Source organism: Panthera onca, chromosome C2 (genome assembly GCF_046562875.1).
Source record: "Panthera onca isolate mPanOnc1 chromosome C2, mPanOnc1 haplotype 2, whole genome shotgun sequence".
Taxonomy (NCBI): Eukaryota; Metazoa; Chordata; class Mammalia; order Carnivora; family Felidae; genus Panthera; species Panthera onca.
In genome coordinates, this window is record NC_138347.1 from 105,203,963 (window position 1) to 105,209,791 (window position 5,829).

The following is a 5,829-nucleotide window of genomic DNA, read 5'->3' on the forward strand; positions in this document are numbered from 1 at the left end:
TCGGAACTTTTAACATGCAAAGGGGAAAACAATCCATTCTGCATATTGACACTGAAGGGATGTTTTCTGTGTTGAGTTTTTGAAAGTGTTTGTCAACTTTAGAACTAAAAGGAGGGTCTTCACTCATTTAAAAAATGGCATTTTGTAATTCTGTTGATTCCCCACTTCTTACTGGCTCTTAGCTGCTTTTTAAGTCAAACAGAAATCGAATGAAATATTTATTTCTAAAAAAAATTTTTAGGGAGAGGGCTGATTCAAGTATCAAAGTCACTATAATTCATTCATTTTGTGAAAATGAAACTAAACTATATAACCCAATGCCGTGACTTGAATATATAGATATCCCCAATACAGGACATATGATCCTAGAAACAGGCCATTCTACCTAAGAGGCCGTAATGGAAAGAATTCTGGACTTGCAGATAGTACTCAGAGGAAATACATGTTTCTGGGGGAAAAAAAGGGAAACAATTTCTGAAGTACTTCAGGGTCATCCTGGGATTTTAGGATATGTAAAAAGAAACAACCAGGCCTGTAAATTCTTGAAGCTAATTTAATTACAGAAAATTAAGAAAGTAAACAATAAAATAAAATTTCCTTATCTATATTATTCAGCTGCCATATGCAATCTGTTTTGTTATTTCTTAATGACATGGCCTCGACCACATAAATGGTACTCTATAAAACCTTCACTGAATTTAAACCAGCAAATTAAAAAAAAATTCAATAGGGTTATTATTCGTAAGCAATTTTTACCTATCTATCTACCTCCTCAAAAACTCTTACTATTAACCATGCAGTTTTCATTATGTTACTGACAGAGAAAAACAAGTACTTTTTGCCTGAGGAATGAAATCAACATGTTTGACAAGTTTTCACCTCAATCCCTGTCTTAAGGAAGGGTAGGAATGTGTGTTAGGAATATATGGTGATATATTTATAATTTTGTAACAGCGCCTCTGTTGTTTGGAAAGAGAAAAAAACGTTTTTTAAAATAAATATTCTTAATTTTTGCTACTTGAGATTCACATAGGAGAAAAGTTTGCTACCTGAGTTCAACTCCAGTGAAACACTCACATGCACGGCTTCAGCATCCTACTTAGGGGAATGAGAAGGCAGCAGGGAAGGCCCAAGTGATGATCTCACAGGTTTGCATTTCAGCACAGGGCTCACTGGGTTCCAATGAACCCAGTACTCTGGATACTCTGGTACTCTGGAGAGGTACCCTGCAGAAGGTCACAGCCCTTCTCTGTAGAATATGGGAGAAAGACAGGCCATGTGACATGGGCAGGACTCTTTAGACCTGTTCATTGGCAGGTGGCACAACGAAAGGTTGATGAACGAAGCAGAAGCCTGAGCTAGATCATGAGTCTTCTTAAACGTAGGATGAAGAAAAGAGAATAGAAACTTTTCAGGGAAAGGAAACAATATTCAGTACATCCTCATCCCAAACTCTGTCCTTCTACTGAGCCAGGACAGAGACAGAGATGTCTGTGAGGAGCACCTTGCTATATAATTACCTAGATGAAGGTTCTGGAAGCCTATGTATGTGCAAGGAAAAGTAGGCCAAAGTGAAAAGTTCCTTTTGCAAGGTAGCAAATAAGATGAAATGGAAATCCTATACCTAATATAGAAGGCATACCCCAACTTTCCAAGACAGAAGAGCTTTAACTTCAAAGGCCGTTAACACTTTACTGAAGTTATTACACGGACAATCTATGACCTAAAGACTCGGGAACATGCTTTCAAGCTGTACAAGGCCCAAAAAGCCACTTCCTGGACTCTGTTCTCTTCTGAAAACTAAAGGCTCTGGGATAGATTACATAAGCTCCTGAAGACATTTATCATGTGTTGTTTAAAAAAAAAAAAAAAAAAAAAGCCTAAACATGATCCCACTCTTCACAGTTGCTGTTCCATAAATAGTGGAAGTGACTCAGAGGTGGCTCTGGGGAGAACAAATTTCTGACAATTGTATCTCAAATCCTGTCAAAAAAACCCTCTCAAGTGGTATAAACAATATTAAAAAAAAAAGTAATATATCAAGTCAGCTTCCCTTTATAGTCATTCATTGGAGAGGACTCTGTGTTACAATTTAAATTATGATTTGCTAGTACAAAAAACTTTAAACAGAAACCAGCTGTTCCAAGAACATTTAAGCTAGAATAACTTACCAAACTACAGTAACATTTGTTATTTTTGGATCAAAAAATATTTGTGAACTGTTTAAGTATGGTCTATGTAGCATAGAGATTCTTTTTTCTTCTTAGGTCTTTACAACTTTCCTTCCCATAAAAAGTATTGGTTTTCAGATTTGGACAGGACCTCATGAGATACACTGTTATTTTCCAGATATGGAAACTGAGGCCTAAGAAAGTTGTGACATGCCCAAAAATATAAATCCTCCTCCTCAAACAACAACAAGCCATCCAAGAAAAACAAACCTCCAGATTTTCTAGGGTCATATCTTGTGAATGTGTTCTTATTAAACAATGCTAAATGAAGGCCCACGAGATTTGGAGAAATAAACCCCTTTGGGCCAATGTAGGTTGGCCTTGAAATCAAAATCTATCATAATGGGGAATGCCTGGGTGGTTCAGTTGGTGAAGTAACCGACTCTTGATTTTGGCCCAGGTTGTAATCTCAGTTCATGAGTTCGAGCCCCAGTAGGGCTCCATGCTGACAGTGTGAAGCATGCTTAGGATTTTCTCTCTCTGCCTCTCCCCTGCTTGCATTATCTCTCTTTCTCTCTCTCTCTGAAAATGAATAAATAAACTTAAAAAAATCTATCATAAGGTAAAAGGTTATAGTATGGCTCTACCTAAATTTGAATCAAAGGTATGTTTAAAAGGAGGAAAAATTAGAGTATTTCTTGACTGGGCTACTTTTCTGCCATTGAGCAAATTGTGGTGTCTGTAAATCCAGAAAAGTATTTTTTCAATTTGGCAGTTACTAGCAACAGAATCAAAGAGATTTTTTGGGTAGTAAATGTATGATAAAAAGTCACATCTACAGATCATGGGAGCATACAGTTTCAAAAGCGAATTTCTGGGGTCAGGGACTGACTTGGAGGGGGGTATCAGGAATTTTCTGGCACAAGCTGGGTGATTTGATAAGGTCTTGGCTTACACAGGTGTGTACATTTGCCAAAACTCAGTGAATAATATATTTAAAATTTGTGCATTTCATTGTATGTGAAATTTATCTCAAAAGAACTTTAAAAATATGCTTAACAAATATTGAACTGTAGTTAATGATATGCAGGCTAAGTTTTTAGAGGGAGGCTTAGTGAAACTTTGAAATGCATCAAATAAATGAGAGGAATTGATGGCTAGGTAGAGGGATAGTTTGATGGAAAGCTGTGACAAAGCAAGTTTAGTAAAACATTAACTGTAGAATCTGGAAGGTGCATAAGCGGGTATTCACGTAAGAACTATCCAGTTGGAAAATGTTCATAATGAAATTTTAGGAAAAAAAAATGAAGTTATGGAGGGTGGGGAAGATGAGCAAGGAAATCATCGTCTTAAGCACTGTCTTAAACTTTCAAGCTTTTCCTTAGGAATTTTGGGAAAGCAGGTAGACATTTTATAAAGCTTTCAGTTGCAATGGAAGGGGCGATGGAAGCAAAGGAATTATGAGGCAAATCAATTCTGTCCACATCAGGGAGAACTGATGTTCTCCTGATGCTCTCCTGATGTTCTGTGTTCACCCAAAAAACACAATCGGCAACACCTGCGACAATGAACCTTAGAAAATGGCTTCATAGTTTACGAAGTACTTTCTCCAATATCTCCCTTGATTCTTACAACCTTGCAGTTGAAACAGATGGCTATTCTGTGCCGTGTAAAGACATGTTTCTGTCCTCAAGGAGATTGGTATGAGAAATAAGGCAGCATAGAGATGGCTGCATATAACAACTGATGATTTAAGTGCCTTCAAAGAGATTTTGTGTTTGCTCACTGGGAATTCAGAGACGAAGAGAACTCTTAGCTAGGGTAAACCAGGAGACTGCAATAATCTTGTTGGTTTGGTTGTTCACTTCTTGAATACCTATCTTTTCTATTTCTAGACTAATGCAAGTTTACTTAGAACTTGGATTTTGGTTGGTTTATTCAGTGCTAATATCCCCAGCATCTGAAATAATACCTGGCATATAACAAGTTCTCATTTAATTCATTTATTCATTCATTTAAATATTTTTAAATGAATATATAAATGATCATGACCTTCAGAAAGTCACCTCATTTTATCTTAGAATTCAGTTTCCTCATCTATCAACGGAGGATGTTGATTCCTTGATTATTGGGTTGCTGACAGGATGAAATGAGAATAACATGTAAAATAGCTCTTAGGTACTGAGGAGAGGAGCAGAAATGGATTTTCCCCCCTCTTAATTAAAGGCAATACAACAGCTCAAGAAAAAAAAAAGACGCCTAAAGGATAGAGGTCATAGTGGGAATGGAAAAGAAGAGACAAAGGGATGCTTGCATGAGACACTGTGAAAAATGAACCAATGCGTCCAGCCACTGATCTGACGTGGAAGTGAACAAGACAAGGAGTCATGAGGCTTTGAGACCAACGACTGGCTGGAGTAAAATTGGTGCTGTGCAAAGAAACAGGGAGGTCAGAAGGAGGAACAGATTCTGGGGGATTGGGCTGCAGTAATGAGTTCTTTTATTTTTCACCATGAAGTTCTGAGCTGAAGGTGCAGGAGGCAACTGGGGCTCAAGAGAGAAGTCAGGCAAACAGAATTTGGGATGTGTTTGCAGGGAGAGGATAGTTGAAGCTGCAGAAAATTAGATGAAGGGGGAGACTGTGGAGAAAGAACTAGTAAGAAACAAAGATGTCCCTGTGGTAAACACAATAATGACCTCCCAAAATATTTATGTCCTAATCTCCACCTGGGAAAGGGGAATTAAGGCTGGTAATCAGCTAACCTTGAGATGGGAGATTATCCTGGTTATCTAGATGAGCTCAGTGTCATCACAAGGGTCCTTAAGGTAAAAGGAGGAGGCAGAAGAAGAAGGAACAGAGATGACAGTATGAGAAAGCATCAGCCAGTGTTGTTGGCTTTGAGGACAGAGGAAGAGCTCACAAGTCAATGAGTGTGGGAGGCCTCTAGAAGAGGAAAAGGCAACGAAACAGATTCTCCCCTAGAGCCTCCAGAAGGAGGAGCATAGCCCTGCTGACACGTTGGTTTTAGTCCAGTGAGACCACTTACGAACTTCTGACCTCCAGAACTATAGGATAATTATTTGTATTGATGAAGTTGGGATAAATTTTTATAGCAGCAATAGAAAACTAATACAATAATCTTGGGTCAAAGCCCACATTTAGAGGGCAAGAGGAAGGGAAGGGAGTGTGGTTGACAGGGTGAGAGGAAAATGAAATCCAATGTAGTGAGGGGTCACCAGGGGATTTGCTGGCAGAGCTAAATTGCTTCAAGTACTTTTTTGAGGGAAGTGGAAAAGACTAGTAGGGTGGAAGGTAAATACCACCAAAAGCCATTAGGTCTGACTATTAGGAAGTCATCAGTTACTCTTGAGAGAATAATCTCAGTAGTAGTGTGTTGGGATAAAAGCCAGGTTATCAGTGGTTAAGAAGTTGAGGGACTGAGTAGAAAGCCGTTTGTAAGGAAGTTTGTTGGTGAATTACAGCATTAGGGCAGTAGCTTGAGTGTATAGTGGAACAGGGAGGTTGTGGTTGTGGCTGATTTTTAAGACAGGGGAGACCTGAACATCTATGTGTTCAGCAGGGAAGGAGCTAGAGGGAAGGGAGAAATTGACAAATCATCCAAAGGGCCAGGTCCTGGAGTTGGACCAGGAGCACGTG

General features: G+C 38.7%; 1 protein-coding gene across 4 annotated transcripts in view; it reads right to left on the bottom strand.

The window, feature by feature from the left end:
• Window positions 1-5,829, bottom strand: part of SCHIP1 (schwannomin interacting protein 1) — a 549,016-nt gene that overhangs the window by 53,582 nt on the left and 489,605 nt on the right. The gene's annotated exons all lie outside the window — the stretch shown is intronic.